At 45.9% G+C, this 18,060-nt stretch overlaps 1 protein-coding gene and 1 pseudogene across 5 annotated transcripts in view; one reads left to right on the top strand and one right to left on the bottom strand.

Annotated features, from left to right (window-relative positions):
- CGNL1 (cingulin like 1) overlaps nucleotides 1-18,060 on the top strand; it is a 184,353-nt gene that overhangs the window by 31,149 nt on the left and 135,144 nt on the right. The gene's annotated exons all lie outside the window — the stretch shown is intronic.
- On the bottom strand, nucleotides 1,822-1,921 carry LOC117071689 (annotated as a pseudogene).

Genomic DNA, 18,060 nt, shown 5'->3' with positions numbered 1-18,060 from the left:
CGCCCTTCTTTGGGGCCCAGGACAACGTGCTGGTTTCCTGGAAGCATTTGGGCCAAGACTCTGCCGCTAAGAAAATGATACTGTTTTTGCAAGCATGGGAGTGTGTTTAAAATGCTTTCCCCGCCCCCAACAACAGTAACGTTCCATGCAAAGAAATATGAGGTTAAAAACCACCTCCCAAACCCAGAAAACAGAATGCAAAACCTGGGAGGCGAATTAACTCTTTACTGATGCCAAGGAATTTATTTCAAAACAGGATTCATTGACTGCAGGGATTTGGAGTCTGCCCTCCTGTGTGCCCACTGAGAGCAATGGGCAAAGGCTGACCCGCAGCCCTTTGTGGGAAAAAGTAAATTCCATGGCAGACCTCAGTGGCTGAAGACTATTTGCTTCTCCTGGAAATAATTAGAAAAACACGTACTCTTTGAAAGGCAACATCTGGCTGGCTGGAGGCAGGCTGGAAAATACTCAATCTAAATAGATGGAGGTGACATTGTGCAGAAGGAAAGAAACATCCCGGGAGAGTGTCCAGTGGGTTTTAATGGCCGTGTCTAGAGAGGCACCCCTGCTGTGTCCCAGGGCTGGCTGCTTTCCTGGATCTGGGGGATGCCCCTGCCTTTTAGAGGACAGATGCACAGCCCCAGAGCCCAGTTACCTCCTCTGACCCCCTCCAAGCCTTCCACAGAGGAAAGGGGCCTCCCATAGCACCAGCTGATGCCCAGAGCCAAGAGTTTGCTGCCCAGGGAGTACCTTGGGCTAGTGCTGGGTGTCAGACTTGACTTTCCATCTACTTCCAGTGCAATTCAAGGTGTTGATTGTGACTGCTGGAACTGTCTTTTCCTTCTCAGCCCTTTCTCAAGGCTGCCTGTGTGCTTGTTCTTATTAACCAAGCCCAGAAGCCAGGGACCTGGAAGCCTGGCAGTATTTCCAGGAAAGTAGCTTTTTTCTCTCACCTGCTTCTCCCTGCTGAGCTTGGAAGGGCCCAGCTTTGGACCTCTTGAAACACCAGGGCAAATTTCTCCCCCTCTTTCAATTTACATCTACCTGCTGGTGAAAAAAGCGGAACAACATCTTCATGGATTTATGAACGTTCAGGGTTTTTAAAATGTTTTATAGCATGTAAGATATTTTCAAGTGAAGAATGCAGTTCTAATAAATTCAGTGAACCTGTCACGGGTTTTCTGAAACCAAGTTTCTATGAAAAATGGTGGTGATGACATGTTGAAGGTGCTTCTTGAAAAATATGGGTCCTTGTAGTGAACATGTTTGCAAAGGGTGCATCTTCACACAGAAATACTTTCACTAGCAGCTTTGTTTAGTTATTCTGCAGCTACTTGACTGTGGGTTCCCAGAGAGCCCTGAGACAACCTTTATAAAAGGCTTAGGTTTGACTTCTCTTTGGTCAGTTCAGCTTTTGCGCACCCTAAGAAGGCTTAGAGAACACCAAATGTCTTCCAAGTGAAGAGGTCATGGAATAAATCTTTGGAGGAACTCAAGGGGGCCGCCTGCTTTTGAACAGTCATTAGTCTAACGTGGGTAAATTCCTATTAATCATGTTGAGAGGGGACTTGGGAATCAAGTTCATGTGGAATTGGGAGATTAAAAGGGCTGGGAGTCCTTGGAGCTGTAAGACCCCTGAAGCTCCAACTCTGCTACTTGCTTGCTGTGTAATCTTGGGTAAGAAATCACTTGACCTTTCTGAGCCTTGATTTCCTTGCCTGTAAAACGGGAATGCTAATCATTGTACGGCACACCATACTGTCTTTTTATGTGAATTAACAAAGCCACATTTGTATTGGTGCTTTTTTTCGTTTGTTTTCTTGAAATATGAGATGCTTCATGAATTTGCATGTCATCTTTGTGCAAGGGACATGCTAATCTTTGTTGTTTTAATTTTAGTGTATGTGCTGCTGAAGTGAGCCTGTATTGGCGCTTTCTAAACTGTAAAGTGCTGTGTCCAGATTAGGCATTAAGATGATGACTGCCTTTTTCACTTCACCCACCCCATTGCCTCCATTGTCAATGATGACATCAACATCATTGTTTCCCTACTCTGGAGGGGGGCTGCTTTCTGTCTCACACTCTGAATCGGGTGTCTGATTCCTCCCATCACTCTGGTGTTGACTTTGGGCTACCCTTAGGTGCTGTTCCCGATTTGGGAGCTGTGTGTGACCTTTGCTTTTTCCGGCCTTCAGGTAAGATTTTTTTTTCTTTCTTTTTTTGTTTTTTTTGAGACAGAGTCTCGCTTTTGTTGCCTAGGCTGGAGTGCAGTGGCACAATCTCGGCTCACCGCCTCCCGGTTCACGCCATTCTCCTGACTCAACCTCTCAGGTAGCTGGGACTACAGGCGTCCGCCACCACGCCCGGCTAATTTTTTGTATTTTTAGTACAGACGGGTGTCACCGTGTTAGCCAGGATGGTTTTGATCTCCTGACCTCGTGATTCGCCCGCCTCAGCCTCCCAAAGAGCTGGGATTACAGGCATGAGCCACCGTGCCTGGCCGGATTTTTTCTTTTCAAATCTTTCTGCTATAATACTGTCTAGATTCCTGAATTTCTGTGACATTCTTTGATCTGTCATTTGCAATCTCCAGCTCTTTCCTGCCTTTCAAGGCTGTGTGGTGAGCTTGGTGAGTGGGGAGCAGAGAGGGGCTGCGGACCCTGAGAAGGCAATTCATTCATAGGGCTCTTTCTGTGCCTTCTAAAGTCCTCCTCCCTCAGCCCAGACTCTGAGCCTTTCCCCAGAGCTCTAAGAAGACAGGAACACTCGTGGAAGGTATAGACCTTTTCTTTCATTTTTTTTTTTTTTAACCTAGTGGGCCTACAACTTAACCTTTAATACAAATGAATGCTTTTTATTCACTTAATACCAAGTGCCCCCTGTGGGCCAGGCCCTACTTTCACCCTAAGGATACAGCACGAAGCAAAGCAGAGGCAGAGAAAATCCCACTAAACACATAGGCGAGGCGCATCAGTGGGGGAGGAGCGCTAAGAGGAAGAGTGTGGCCAGATGAGCTGGAAGGTGTGGATGGGGCGGAGAGAATCCTACCTGTTGGCAAGGCCTTTTCTACGAGATGGTCCAGGAGGATTTCTCTGATAAGCAACACGAGGCTGAGACCTGAGGGAGCCTCCAGAGCACGGCTGCCTGGGGGAAGGGCATGGGGAAGATAGGACAGGGATGCTGAAGGCCTTAAGGCATAAGGCGTAAGGGCAGGAGGCTGCTCTGTGTGTTCTGGTAACAGCAAGGAAGCCAGAATAGCTAGAGGAGGGAATGAGGATGGCAGTTCTAAGAGGAGGGCAAAGCATGCTGGACTTTGCAGGCTGGCCTAAGAGTTTTCTTCTGATGGGAGGTAGAAGCCAATTAAGGGTTCTGAGAAGGGTGGAGGTGAGTGGCTCAGCTAGGAGCCTAGTGAAGTGGCCTAGAACTTTCTGTGGAATTTATTCTGCAATCCTGCGAAGTGGCAGTGGCATGGTAACGTGGAAGAAAGAGTAGGGTAAGTGGTAGTGACTGGGTTCTGAGATGGGAATAAAAGCCTGGAGTGAGTGTCTCAGGAAACCAGACGCCGGCATGGCCTAGAGGGTCCTCATCTCAAAACTGTGTTTAAAAATGGCAAACACATGAGCGCATGGTAATCAAACTTACATAAGTACTGTACAAATCCAAAAATTTTTTAGCGAGTGTACTGAATTAATTGCCAATGATCACTAGTGCTGGGCTCTGAATGCAATCTGAAATAAAAAATTTTTTCCTGAATGTATTTATCAAAATACTGAGTGCTTACCAAATACTAGTGCTTACTGTACTAGTTGACCTGTACAATCAGTTTAAGTTAAGTAAGCTAACTTAAATTTATGACTGTTGTCTTATTCCTGATCTATTCACAGGTCACTTGGAAGGTTGGGCCATCTGTTCTTTTGGCATGAGTTTTCCCTCTGATGGGGTAGAATTGGTAACTGTTGAATCATCTGATTATTGCAGACAGGAGTTATGTCACTAGCCCCTGCTGTTAGGAGGTGGGCTTCCTGAATGGCTTTCTGTATACATGAAGAATTTCAAGACCTTCCGTTAAGGTGGTCAGAGCTAAGTTTTAGCGTTTGCAAGAGGTCTTGGCCGACTTGCTATAACTTACAGCAACCTGATGTTTGGACACCTTTTCCTTTCTTTCTTTTCTTTTCTTTATTTTTTTTTGAGACGGAGTTTTGCTCTGTCGCCCAGGCTGGAGTGCAATGGCACGATCTCGGCTCACTGCAAGCTCCGCCTCCTGGGTTCACGCCATTCTCCTGCCTCAGCCTCCCCAGTAGCTGGGACTACAGGCGCCCGCCACCTCGCCCGGCTAGTTTTTGTATTTTTAGTAGAGACGGGGTTTCACCGTGTTAGCCAGGATGGTCTTGATCTCCTGACCTCGTGATCCGCCCGTCTCGGCCTCCCAAAGTGCTGGAATTACAGGCTTGAGCCACCGCGCCTGGCCTCCTTTCTTTGTTTTTAGTAAATATGATGAGAAAAAAGACTCCTCATCTGTCTTGTTTTGTGAATTACTTCTATTCTTACTCAAAAAAATGTTTAAAGAAATAATTGTGAAAAAATAGGTTTTGCCAGGCACAGTGGCTTGTGCTTGAAATTCCTGCAGTTTGGGAGGATGAGAGGGGAGGACTGCTTGAGACCAGGAGTTTGAGACCAGCCTAGGCAACATAGTGACACCCTGTCTCAACGACAACAAAAAATTAAAAATAGCCAGGTGTGGGATGCACACTTGTAGTCTCAGCTACTTGGGAGGCTGAGGCAGGAGGGTCACTTGACCTTGGGAAATTGAGGCTGCAGTGAACTGTGATTGTGCCACCATACTACTTCGGCCTGGGCGACAGAGTGAGACCCTGTCTCAGAAAAAAGGCAGGGTGGTGGGGCTTGACAATTTGTTCCATATCTGAAAGTATTAGAAAAAATTACTCTAAATTTTTTTTTTTTTTTGAGATAGAGTTTCACTCGTGTTGCCCAGGCTGGAGTATAGTGGCATGATCTTGGTTCACTGCAACCTCCACCTTTTGGGTTCAAGTGATTCTCTTGCCTCCACCTCCTGAGTAGCTGGGATTACAGGTGCCCACACCATGCCCAGCTAATCTTTGTATTTTTAGTAGAGACGAGTTTTCACCATGTTGGCCAGGCTGGTCTCAAACTCCTGACCTCAGGTGAACCACCCACCTCAGCCATGCCCAGCAGAAAAAATTACTCTCTTTGGTAATTTCAAAATATGTGGAGGTGAGAGGGTGCAATGGAAGTTAGGAGTTAAGTGACCTGACTAAATATCTGTGTCCTGCTGAAATCTTGCAGAAAGTAGGATGCTTAGGAAGAAAATCGTCTATCCCACGAAGCCATTTCCCATAAACAGCCGAAAGCAGAGCACACTGTTGTGTTTATTTTGGTAACGGGAAAACAGAGTTAGGTTTCTCAGGGGCTCCAGACCTCAAGGATGATGAACATACACATTCATACACAGAAGTCACTTCCTTTGATAGACATCCTTATCTTGAATGCCTCACTCAGAGATGAATCTTTCCACACATGTGCACTGCCCAGGTAAGCCTTTTGGAATCGAAGAATCGATTATTCAAGAATGCGACTTTTAAGCCCCAAAGCAAAGTTTGGACAGTTTTCCCAGAGCCAAACCTCTGGATATTAGTGCACTTTTCTGGGATAACATAATTTAATTTAATTTTAGTTCAGTTTTTTTAGAGATGAGGTCTCCCTATGTTGCCCAGGCTGTTCTTAAACTCCTGGCCTCAAGCAGTCTTCCCACCTTGGCCTCCCGAGTAGCTGGGACTACAGGCCTGCACATGCACCCAGTTCATTAGTGTTTTTTTTTTTTTTTTATCAATCAGTGCAGGGGTTCATAGACACCCTCTTTATAAAGAGGTATGCTCTTGAAATTGCCTTTTGGCCAGACCCAGTGTCTCACGGCTGTAATCCCAGCACTTTGGGAGGCTGAGGCAGGTGGATGGATGACTTGAGGTCAGGAGTTAATGACCAGCCTGGCCAACATGGTGAAACCTGTCTCTACTAAAAATACAAAAAAATTAGCTGGGTGTGGTGGTGCGTGCCTGTAATCCCAGCTACTTGGGACGCTGAGGCAGGATAATTGCTTGAACTTGGGAGGTGGAGGTTGCAGTGAGCCAAGATGGTGCCACTGCACTCCAGCCTGGGCGAAACAGTGAGACTCTCTCTCTCTCTCTCTCTCTCTCTCTCTCACACACACACACACACACACACACACACACACACAACCTTTTGGCTTCCTACCCTCAGGCATGTGTGCATTCATTGAGGACATTAGGAACTAACCACCACGGAGATTAAGGCTGCAGCTCGGCCTTCCAGGAGCTCGCCATCTGCAGTGGGCAAGTTGATAAGTTAAGGGACAATCTTGGTGTTTGGTTGGGCTGAGGCCAGCACTAGCGGTGTGTGTGTGTGTGTGTTTGTTTGTGCTGAGGGAACAAAAGGTCTGAAATCTGGTCCAGGGGAGAGTCAGCAAGGTAAGGCCTGAGGAAAGTGGGCTGGCAAGCTCAGGAAGCAGAGGGGCTCTGTGCATTTGGAGACATGTGAGTAGGTGCAGAGCATGCACAGGGGAGGCACACGGGCTGGAGACGTCCAGGGCCTGGTCTTGAATTTCATGCTGAGGAGCTTGTGTTTTTATCCTGAAAGCAAAAGAAGAAAGAAACCACTGAGTACTTTTTAGGCTGAAGTACAAATTTGAAAAGATCACAGCGGCCATGGGGAGAATGGGTTGGAGGAAAACAAGCCTGAAGGCTGAGGGTCAACTTAGAAAGCCAAGGCTGTAATCCAGTCGAGATATGCATATTGCTGTAATTAGGGCCATGGTGTGGGGTGGAGAAGTATGGCTGAGAGGTTTCAGGAGGCAGGATCAACAGGAAGTATTCACTAACTGTTGTGATGTGAAAGGCAGAGGGAGAAGGTAGGATGCTTGCAGGTCCTGAGAGGGCACGGAGTTGACTCTGATTCCATGTACCATGTAAGTCAGGAGCTCTTAGGAAGAGTCAAGTGGACCTGGGACTGTTAGGACTTTTAGACATTTGGAAGCTGCTAAAACAAGAGTAGAAGTTCTAAGTTGAGTCTAACCAGAGAGGAGTTCTTACAAGCAAAAAGTAGAGAAATAAGTTCAATGAAACTGCTGCTTGGTTTGAAAAGTCAAGCAGGAAGGGAATGATGAACAGGAATTTCTCTGCAGAGTGTCTTCCTCTGATGCCTAGTGTGAGGACCTCGCCTTTTCCGAGCCTCACAGATGGCAACGATCCTTCCATTCTGGAAGATTAAAGGCACAAGCCGTTAGCCCAGAAGGTACTTCAACCGAGATGGTTTGGGGTCCTGACCAGTGAGAACTCACCTCTTCGAGGAAGTGGAATCCTGTCTTAGTTGAGGGGATCATTTGCAGCGTGAGGACCAGGCAGGAGGTAGCCTGGTCTAGGAAAGGAAGCAAGAGAGGACCGTGGAGTGAGACAGACTTCGTCAGGATCCCAGGTCTGTCAGCTGTCCAGCTTCACAATCAAATTACTTGAAGTCCTTGTCCTTCAGTTTTCTCATTTTACATGTCATTAAGAAGATTAAATGTGAACCTAGGCAAAGTGCACAAAACAGTACCTGACTCATGATAGCTCCTCAGTAAACCCTAGTTCCTTAGTTGATATGGAGGATGGTTTATACCACTGTTGGGCTTTATTTCCTACCCTTGGCCTTCTGATCTAAATGAGGCTTGATCCCTAGGACTGATTGCCATCTTCTCTCCCCTCTTCTACTCCATGTTGCTGGCTACGTCAGCAGATGGTAGAGTGTTCTGGAAGCCTTCCCATCACCACCTCTCTCTAGGCGAGCATTTTGACTGTCTGTGTGGTCCCAACATGTGTACGCGTGTGGAGTGGGGAGGGAGGAGTGAGTATGAAGGGGTCCAGTAACAACAATTGAGAGAGAGAACAAATAAATTCGGTCTACAATATCTGAGGCTATATTATTGGCTACACTGGTTTTTCAAAATGCTGAACTTCTACCGCTTAATTCTCTCATGGCTTATAGGGAGTGCCCTTCAAATCTTCTATTAATCAAGATGGATTTGTGTTGCTTTAGCTTCTTTTCTCTCTTGCTGAAAAATAAAATGCAACCCTTAATAAGAAACTGAAGTGGAGAAAAGTCCGATTTGCTTGAAAATAAGATAATATGTGGTGTTGGTGTTTTCATACAAGAATCTGAAGATAAGCTGTAACAGCTTAGAGAACATAATTGTTCCTGTACCACAAAGACCACATTTTTTAAAAAAGAGCTTTTGAAGGATCTTACTAAAATTTATTACATTTATACCATGTTGGATGGTGATATTGGCCATGTTTTCTTCATATCAGAATATGACTAAAGAGTGTCATATGTTGGACTCCATCTATAGACACAGAGATTTCCCTGACATGAGCCAGTCTCAGAGTTTTCCCTTTTAGAATACGAGCTTATTTTCTCTGGAATCATCACAGCTGTCTAGAGCCTTCCTGTTCCACCTTTCTTGGATTCACTGCTGGCTTGATATTTGTTCACTTGGACGTTCTCTCGTATACCAGCCGTGCTCTCTCTGGGGAGTCAAAACCAGATCTGGTTGTTCTTGTCCTAAGGGAACTTGCAGTTTAGCTCTTCTGATATTTGTGTCATACACTGTCCAGATCCCGCTAGTTTTCTTCTTCCTCTTCTTCCCCCTCCTCCTCCTCCTCCCCCCTCCTCCTCCTCCTCCCCCCTCCTCCTCCTCCCCCCTCCTCCTCCCCCCTCCTCCTCTTCCTTATTCTTCTTCTCCCCCTCCCCCTCTCCTCCTCCTTCCCCCTCCTCCTCCTTATTCTTCTCTTCCTCTACCTCCCCTCCTCCTCCCCCCTCCTCCTCCTTATTCTTCTCTTCCTCTACCTCCCCTCCTCCTCCTACCCCTCATCCTCCTCCCCCTTCTCCTCCTCCCCCTCCCCCTCCCCCTCCCCTCCTCTTCCTCCTCCTTCTTCTTCTGAGACAGAGCCTTGCTGTGTCACTGAGGCTGGAGTGCAAAAAGGTACAGTCTCAGCTCACTGCAACCTCCACCTACCGGGTTCAAGCAATTCTCATGCTTCAGCTTCCCAAGTATCTGGGATTACAGGTGCCCGCCCCCATGCCAGGCTAGTTTTTTTGTATTTTTAGTAGAGATGGAGTTTCACCATTTTGGCCAGTCTGGTCTCGAACTCTTGACTTCAGGTGATCCACCCACCTCGGCCTCCCAAAGTGCTGGGATTACAGGCGTGAGCCACCATACCTGGCCGAGATCTCACTAGTTTTTTTTTTTCGTTCTCTTTTGATGTGGAGAATTCCATTGACCTTTGGCTCAGCTGCTGTATAGAGCTTCTTAATATCTTACAAAACTTCGCTGAGAGCCTTGGTGCTGTCTTCCACCCCTTTCCTGGTCCTGGAAGGTTACTTATTTTAAACAAGAGCATCAAATACTTCTTGGAAAATTCCATCAGCGCTCATATTTTCTGTGTTTGCTGTCGATTATCTAGCATTCAAAGCCCTGCTAATGTTCAGAGCCTCCTGTTGTGTGACATTCCCAGGTTTCCTTTTGGGACAGGTTTGGGTTGATTTCCTTCCTCTGCCAAGAGGGCAACCAGCTGATGACAGTTTGGAGAGTTTGTATTGGCATCAGACGGGTGTTGGTGATGTGCCTGGAAGTCACTCCTGAGATTCTCGTTTATTTCTGGCCCAGGCTGGAGTTTCATAGGCTGTGGATGTTAGTGGGTGGCCCGAACTACCCTCATCCTAGCTGCAGACGGAGGCAGCTTCACTCCATCAGGGAACCTTTTATCCTCAAGACCTTTTCTGTACAGATAAAACATGGATAAGATCTGGAGAAAATCCTTTGTTCTGTGGTGGCTCTGTGTCCTCTTTTCTCTTAAATGCTGTTCCTCACTGTGCTTCCCTCTGGCCTCTTTGGTGTGATTATCTTGATGTTCTCTGTATCTGTTAAGGGATGATTGTTGACTGAGTAAATATGAGACGGCATCTTTGATTCTCACATCTCCCAGGAACCTGGCTGATGCGGGACTCCTTTCTCAAACCTGCCTGTGAATGGATAGCCAGGCCCTGTTTGCCTTCCTCCAACTCATGGGGAACTCATTGTCTCCTGAAACAGCCTGGTTTGTCTTGACGCATCTCTGTGAGAAAGCTAATTTCCCCCTTTCGATTGAAGTGGAGTTTGTGTCCCTGGCACGTCTACTCTGTGTTCATTGTTCTAACCTTTGGAGTCACACAGACCCAGTTTAATCTCCTTTTCACATGACAACCATTCTGGTATTCATGTGTGATGAGAGTTCATCGTGTTTCCAGCTCTGCTCCCCTCCTTCTGTACCCAGTGCCATCTCTTCGTATCTCAGTTTCTTTTTTTTTCTTTTTGAGATGGAATCTCACTCTGTCACCCAGGCTGGAGTGCAGTGGTGTGATCTCGGCTCACTGCAACCTCCGCCTCCCAGGTTCAAGCGATTCTCCTGCTGCAGCCTCCTGAGTAGCTGGGATTACAGGTGTGTGCCACCACGCCCAGCTAATTTTTGTAGTTTTCGTAGAGATGGGGTTTCACCATGTTGACCAGGCTGGTCTTGAACTCCTGGCCCTGTGATCTGCCTACCTTGGCCTCCCAAAGTGCTGGAATTAGGGCGTGAGCCACTACACCTGACCTTCTTCTTTTTCTTTTTCTTTCTTTCCTTTTTTTTTTTTTTGAGACAGTTTCTTGCTCTGTGGCCTAGGCTGGAGTGCAGTGGCATGGTCAATCATGACTCACTGCAGCCACGACCTCCTGGGCTCAATCCATCCTCCCAGCTCAGCCTCCTGAGGAGATGAGACTACAAGGTGTGCAACACCATCCCTGGCTAATGTTTGTATTTTTTGTAGAGACGGGGTTTTGCCCAGGGGTTGCTCCCAGGGGTTGCCCAGGCTAGTCTGAAACTCTTGGGCTCAGGCGATCCATCTGTCTCGGCCTCCCAAAGTGTTGGGATTACAGGCATGAGCCACTGTACGTACACTGGCCAGCGTCTCAGTGTGGAAACCACACTTTCCTGGCCACTCTTTCTTTTCTCTCTTTTCTTTTAAAAAATTAACAGAAATTTTACTTAGAGGATACGCATAGCTAACTAGGTTTCTTCCCATACCCTCATTCAGTGATAAAAAGTAGATCAAACACTTTCTGATCCCTCGTGACCTTTTTGACGACCGTATTGCTGGGTAGATTTTTGTGGGGGTTCTCTACCATCAGGCCTGCTTGGCCGCCACAGGGCACCTGCTTGGCCTTTTCACCCCCGAACGTTGGCATCAGTTTTACAGGGAACTTTCTGTGGCTCTTTCAAGGAGATGCCTCCAGTGCCCCATTTGCAGTCACATGAGCTGTGTTGTAGTACCCAGGGCTGTGGATCTCATGAAGTCACTTGTAATATTCTAGCAGAAACGGAAAGTCTTAAAAAAGCCTCAAGTGACTTGAAGGCACTATGTGAAGAGAAGGTTTACTAAAGTGATCTGGATGTAATACAATCTGGCTGCTGTTTTTTGTATACCAGACTCTTGCTGATCAGCCTCAAGCAGAGGGGGCTGCCTATGTCAGCTGGGCAGGGAGCTGACAGCAGCACCAGCAGGTTCCCTTTGCTAAGGGGGCTGCTGGGCCGGTGGCCCCTTCATCCTTCGGGCTCCCCGCATGTTCCTCGGAGGCTCTGAGGAAGGCAAACAGGACTGGCCGTCCATCACAGGCAGATTTGAAAAGGGAATCTAATGTCAGCCCCGCAATAAGGGCAGGTTTCTTGCAAATCCGAGAGTCGAGGATCCCATCTCATATTTACTCAGTAACCTCAGTCATCCCTTTATGTATACAGAGAAAAATCAAGATAATCACACCAAAGATAAGCATAGAGGTGAGTGCGGTGAGGAACAGTACTTAGGTGAAGAGACAGGCTTCTGAGACAGGTGCGTGGAGTTGTTCTGGGCTCAAGGGGAGTCTGCAGTGTAGTTAACTGCCCTGCCCTGTTGAAACTAGATATATTGTTTCCAGAGGTCACTGTGGTATTTGCCAATCATCTCACACCTTTTTAAAACCAAAACAACGACGACAACAAACAACAAATCAACAAAAACAACCCACCAAAACCAAGATTTGCTTTCACATCTCATCCACCCTACAATCAAATGATTGGTTTCTTAGGCCCAGGTTAGGGTTAGGGGCTTTAGATTCTCCTTATTAAACTTCATTTTTGTTAGACTTGATCCATGATTCCAGCCTACTCATCTGTTTGATTCCTAAACTCTCATATATTGCATTGTCTATGTTTCCGAAGTTCTAGTGGTTAAGGACACAGGCTTTGGGGGTGAGAGAGAATGGGCATAAATCCCATTCCACCATTAAGTGGTTGTGTGGTTTTGGGTAAAGGCACAGTGAAGAATCTTCTGGGGCGTTTGACGGAGCAGATAAATGGTGTCTTATGGAACTCATGGCAGGAGGCAGCAGCCTTGGGAAGTTAGAACTGGGAAAGCTGAAAACAAATACATCTCCTTATCTCAACCCAGCTTCCATCTGAACGTTTTAAGTCCTTTTTCTTTCTTTCCTGGAGGCTGACTCTTCCATCTACATGACAGGCAGAACAGTGTATCTCCAAAGATGCCCACATCCTAATCCTGGAATCTGTGACTATGCAATCTTGCGCAGCAAAAAGGATATGCTTAATTTAAGGACCTTGAGCTAGGGAGATAATCCTGGATTATTTAGGATAATCACAAGAGTCCTTATACGGGAGAGAGGGAGGCAGGAAAGTTGGAATCCAAGAAGGAGATGTGATAACGGAAGCAAAGCCAGAGAAGATGCTACGCTGCTGGCGTTGAAGATGGAGGAAGGGACCAAGAGCTGAGAAATGCAGGTGGCCTCTAGAAGCAGGAAGAGGAAGGAGACAGAGTCTCCCTAAAATGAGGAATGCAGCCCTGTTGCCCCTTGATTATTTGTATCATTTTAAGCCATTAAATTGCAAAAAGATTCCTTCCCTTAAATCCTTCCAGATTCTACCCACCCTCTTGCAGTAATGAGTTCCCCAGCTATCTCTGAGCCCCATTTGGAACAACCCTGCCTTCATGCATTCTCCATCACTCTTGTCTCCCTCAGTGCCTGGCATGGGCCCAGTGTAGAGCGTGCTCTTGGTAAATGTCCGTGGAACCAAAGCCCCCAAGGGAAAGCTGATGATGCCTTTCAGAAATCCAGCTGCATGATTACGGTTCTCTGGGCTTCTTCTGTAGTAGCCCTGCCAGAAAACGGAACAAGGATAGTCTCTTCTGATTTTCTCCCAGTGAACATCCAGTGGGATTAGTGATGGTGGCTGCTTCCCTGAGTGTCCCTTCGCCCGCTGTGGGATCCCTGCTCTGGGGCCTCTGTGCTGTGAGTGCACCTGCTCTCTGAGACTGAGCTACTGTTGTCTCTGTAGTCCTCACATATCAGAGATTAGATTGAAAAAACCCACAGAAATATGGTTTTGATGCCTTCTAGTTCTTGAGTGTACTGCAATTGAAAATGTACTTCCACATTCCTGATCTCTTTTAGTCCCTGTGTTAGCCCCTTGAAGCAGCCACCCCCTCTTCGATTTGCTCAGCTTTTTTTCTTTTTTAATTGTAAGGATGAGAGTAACAACTTCCAAGCTCTTTACATGTGAAGTTGGAAACCGATCATTCTCTTTTTTGTTCAGAGTTGCGGGATGGTAACTTGCTTGTTTAGGCAGAAGATGTTTCTGTTCCCAGTGCTGTTGGAACCCCAGCTCACCACCTCTTCAAAGTCATCAGGAACACTCGCGTTTTCCTCTAAGAGCCCTGGCTAGACCTTTGCATCCTGCTCTTCCTTCTACTTAAGCCAGCATCCTCTCATGACCCCTCTCTCCCTGCTGTTAAGATAGCCTTCTTGGTGTCGGGCCTACAGCTGCCTGCAGCCGTTTTGCTTCTGTGTTCCAGGAAAGCCTACAGACTGGCACGCTGCTCTCAGAAGGCACTTGGTATCACAGTGTCCTGCGAACTTGTCTCTACTGCTGGGATTCACACACAGATGCTCAGTCAATGCTGGAGGGTTGGTTACCTGGAAACCATATCCTCAGCCTCCTTTCTCTTCATAATCCTCTGCAGGTGGTCCCCAACCTACAAACCGGATGAGTTCTAAAAGCTTATTTTGCAGTTAATTGATTGTTTGGAGTTAGGATGCATCTTCCTGAGGATTCAGTGTCATAAATGGTGGTTAGGTTCCAGGCCCCCAACCAACATCTATTCCAGAGTTCAGCTACAATAGTAGCTGTTGTATAGCTGAACTCTGGAGTCATGAAGAGAATGGTCTTTGGACTCAGTCAGGCCTTGATGACTTCTGGTTCTGCTCTATCTGGTGACCTTGGGCAAATGATCTAACCACTGAGCCTCAGTTGCTTCACCTGCAAAATGGTGATAATTAATACTTACCTGGCAAGGTTGCTGAATAGTGCATATAAGGTGTTTAACATAGTACTTAGCACTTGGTAAATGCACAATGAATGCTCAGTATTATTTATTACTATACCATTACATATCTAGTTTGTTTAATAGCACCAAATACCTAATCATTGTTTATACTGCCCTTTCTCCCTCCCCTCCCCTCCCTTCCCTTCCCCTCCTCTCCTCTCCTCTTTTTTCTTTCTTCTTTTTTGTTCTTACCCAGGCTGGAGTGCAGTGGTGGGATCTCAGCTCACTGCAGCCTCCATCTCCTAGGTTCAAGCAATTCTCATGCCTCAGCCTCCTGAGTAGCTGGGATGACAGGCATGCACCACCACACCCAGCTCACTTTTGTATTTTTAGTAGAGATGAGGTTTGTCATGTTGGCCAGGCTGGTCTTGAACTCCTGGCCTCAGGTGATCCACCTGCCTTGGCCTCCTGAAATGCTGGGATTATAGGCATTAGCCACTGCACCCAGCCTATACTGCCATTTCTATGGGTAAACTGACTCCAGCGTCAAACTCTACATTAGTCACTCAGAATTGAAATAGTGCTGCTTTTTTTTTTTTTTTTTTTTTCCTTCTGGGGATTCCAGATCGCTGGGGAAAAGGAGTCTCTCTCATTCATGTATTCATTCAATTCATAAACAATTGCATCATGCCAGATATACGGGGGGAAAGGTGAACGAAAGCCAATATAGCCCGTGTTCTCGTGGATCTTACAAATGGATAATGGAGACAAATATTAATTAAAACAAAAATCATCTAAATGTGAAAATGCAGCTGCTGTGAAGGAGGGGTGATGGGAAGGGGTCTAGGGAGGTGTTTCCTGGGTATTTGGTGGGTCTCTGGATTGGTTCTTTGTCACTGGGTGGCAGACACTGTCTTCAGCTAAGTGGCTCAGAGCTTTGACAGCACTGGCTTTACATACGAACAGGGGCGAAGGTGGCCTGAGCCTTTGGCGGTTTGTAGTAGAAGCAGCAGTCCAAGTTGTCTGAGATGTTGGGGACACCATCAGAGATACCTAGGTGGCTGGTTAAGGAGGAAACATTTGCAAGAGAGGAGAAGCTGGGAAGAGGCATTGCTGGGGAGGAGAGGAGGCTTCTTGCCTGTGGGCCCGGGATGCTGGGTTCTCAGGTGGTGCTTATTAAGAGCGTTTTAACTTGGCTACCCCTTATTTTCAGCCACAATAACACCCCAGTCTGTGTTTCCTGCCACTGTGGCTTCCTATGGCTAAACAAGTGTAATGAATATCTTGTTCCATATAATTGCCTCCATCTCATATCTCATTTTTTGGTACTCATTTCTTGCTCTCAATCCCTTTCTGTTTCTCTTTTTTTTTCTCCTATTTTGTTTCTCCCATTCTGCTCTGTGACTAACATCAGTTCTTCTGTTTTCCATCCAATTATCATGTCTGTCTTGGAGAAGCATGTTTTCTGGGGAAGGTCAGTCTACCGTGGTTGCCCAGCTCTCTGCTTGCTCCTTCTTCCTTCCATAAGATGGCAGTTTGCGGTTTTTTAGTCCTCTAGGTCTACTCATTGGCTTGTGGGAAGCTGTCCACAGCTCATAAATTATCACCACATAGCTCATATTCATACCCTACCTTGTCTAGTCCCTTGAGCTTGGAGACTTGCTGGGCTTCTCTTTATGTACCTGTCATGTGAAGCTCTGTGTTCACTGGCCCAGGGAGATGTTTGCCCTGTTCTTCCTGGCAGAGGTATAATCTGAGAGCAGTGTTCTGAGACCTGACCAGCATCTGTGCCCAATGACCTACTGAATGATGTATTTCTCTGCGCTGGCCGCCCGACATGCCAGAGGTGGCAGGTGAGTCAGGAGTTGCCTGTGCAGCACTGGAGTGACCACACTGACTACATCAGTGGGTTTCACTGCCTGGTGCCTTCCTTTTCTTGACATTGCTTTAAAAAAAACCCTTTAATTTTAGAATAGCTTTAGATTGATAAGGAAATTGCAAAAATCGTACAGAAACTACACCCAGTTTCCCCTATTATCAATATCAAACATTTGGTTTGCCATAATTAATGAAACATTTTTGATAAGTTATTATTAGCTAGAGTCCACACTTGATCCTGATTTTCTTAGTTTTATTTAATGTCCTTTTTCCGTTCCCTGATCCCATCCAGGATACTACATTTAGTTATCATGTCTTGGCTGTGATGGTTTGAGATGTTCCTTGTTTTTGATGACCTTGACGGTTTTGAAGGTTGGGTATTTGCTAGGATTGGAATTTGTCTGATATTTTTCTCATGATTAGACTAGGATTAGGGGCATTCGGAAGAAGACCACAGAGATAAAGTGCCCTTCTCATCAAAGGACATATCAACATGACTTATCACTACTGATATTGATCTTAATAAAGCTTGTGCCTGGCTCAGTTAGTGTCTGCCAGGTTTCTCCACTGTGAAATTATTCTTTTCCCCCCTTTCTATCCTGTAGCTTCTGGGAGGAAGTCATTATGTGCAGCCCACACATAAGAAGTAAGGAGTTATGTTCCCTGTCCTCTGGGGCAGGTTATCTAAATAAATTATTTGGAATTCTGCATGGGCAAGTTGTCTGCTCTTCTCCATGTATGTATTTATTTAGTCATAAATGTGGATTCATGGATATTTTATACTTTGAGTTATCCAATACTACTTTATTTTTTGGGCCATTGGGAGATCTTTTAGTTGACTCCTGTGTACCTTAATCATTGTGGGTAATTTTGGTTCCTTTTTTAAGTACTTGTTTAATTTCTGGCACTATAGGATACTCCAGGATCATCTTGTATATTTCCTGCCCTAGTCTTAGAATAATAAGCCATTTATTCAAAGAACCCTGCTTCCTTTTATTGCAGAACTTATTGGTATTAGAGACTAAGATTTGGGTGCTAAGTACTCATTGATACTGGAGTACTGTTGCTTCTCGGTGCTCTTAGCTGAGAAAGCAAGAAACCATAGATGTGTACACTAGCCTGTGTATATAGACATATTTATAAATATTCCTGTATGTAACCATCTACATATCAGATGAAACATGAGTTCATACTGATGTCTCCACTTGAATCAATTACCACATGGGTCATTCTAACCTCCTCCCCTTGCATGTCTATAACTTCTCCAGCAGTAAGGAGGCTCCCACCACCTGGCATCTATTTACTTAATTGTTCAATTCCAGTATACACATATAGTGGTTTCGGAATCGTTAATGCATTCCTCTATGGGAAACAACTTTATCAACTATAGTGAAATACTTATGTATAGTACCTTTGCCTTTGGTCTTACAGATTCCACTCATTTCTGGAGTTATTTTGGTCAGCACGTTTTTCTGTCACCCCCTTGAGTGAAGTTGTTTCATATAATTTTTAATGCAGTTAGATTCTTTTTAGTCTGACAGCTCTTGAAAAGAGATAAATGAGCAGGAAGATAAAGACTCAGCCATTAGGGAACTAAGTTGGAAAAAGCTTGTGAACAATTCATTTTCTATGTACTGAATGTGTGGTGGCTTCATGCTGCTGGATGATGCTATTGTGCTATTTTCCCATCCCCTTGCTTTT

Source organism: Trachypithecus francoisi, unplaced genomic scaffold (genome assembly GCF_009764315.1).
Source record: "Trachypithecus francoisi isolate TF-2019V2 unplaced genomic scaffold, Tfra_2.0 Lachesis_group3, whole genome shotgun sequence".
Lineage (NCBI taxonomy): Eukaryota > Metazoa > Chordata > Mammalia > Primates > Cercopithecidae > Trachypithecus > Trachypithecus francoisi.
Note: the sequence above shows the minus strand (reverse complement) of the source record. Positions and strands in the feature narration are given on the sequence as shown.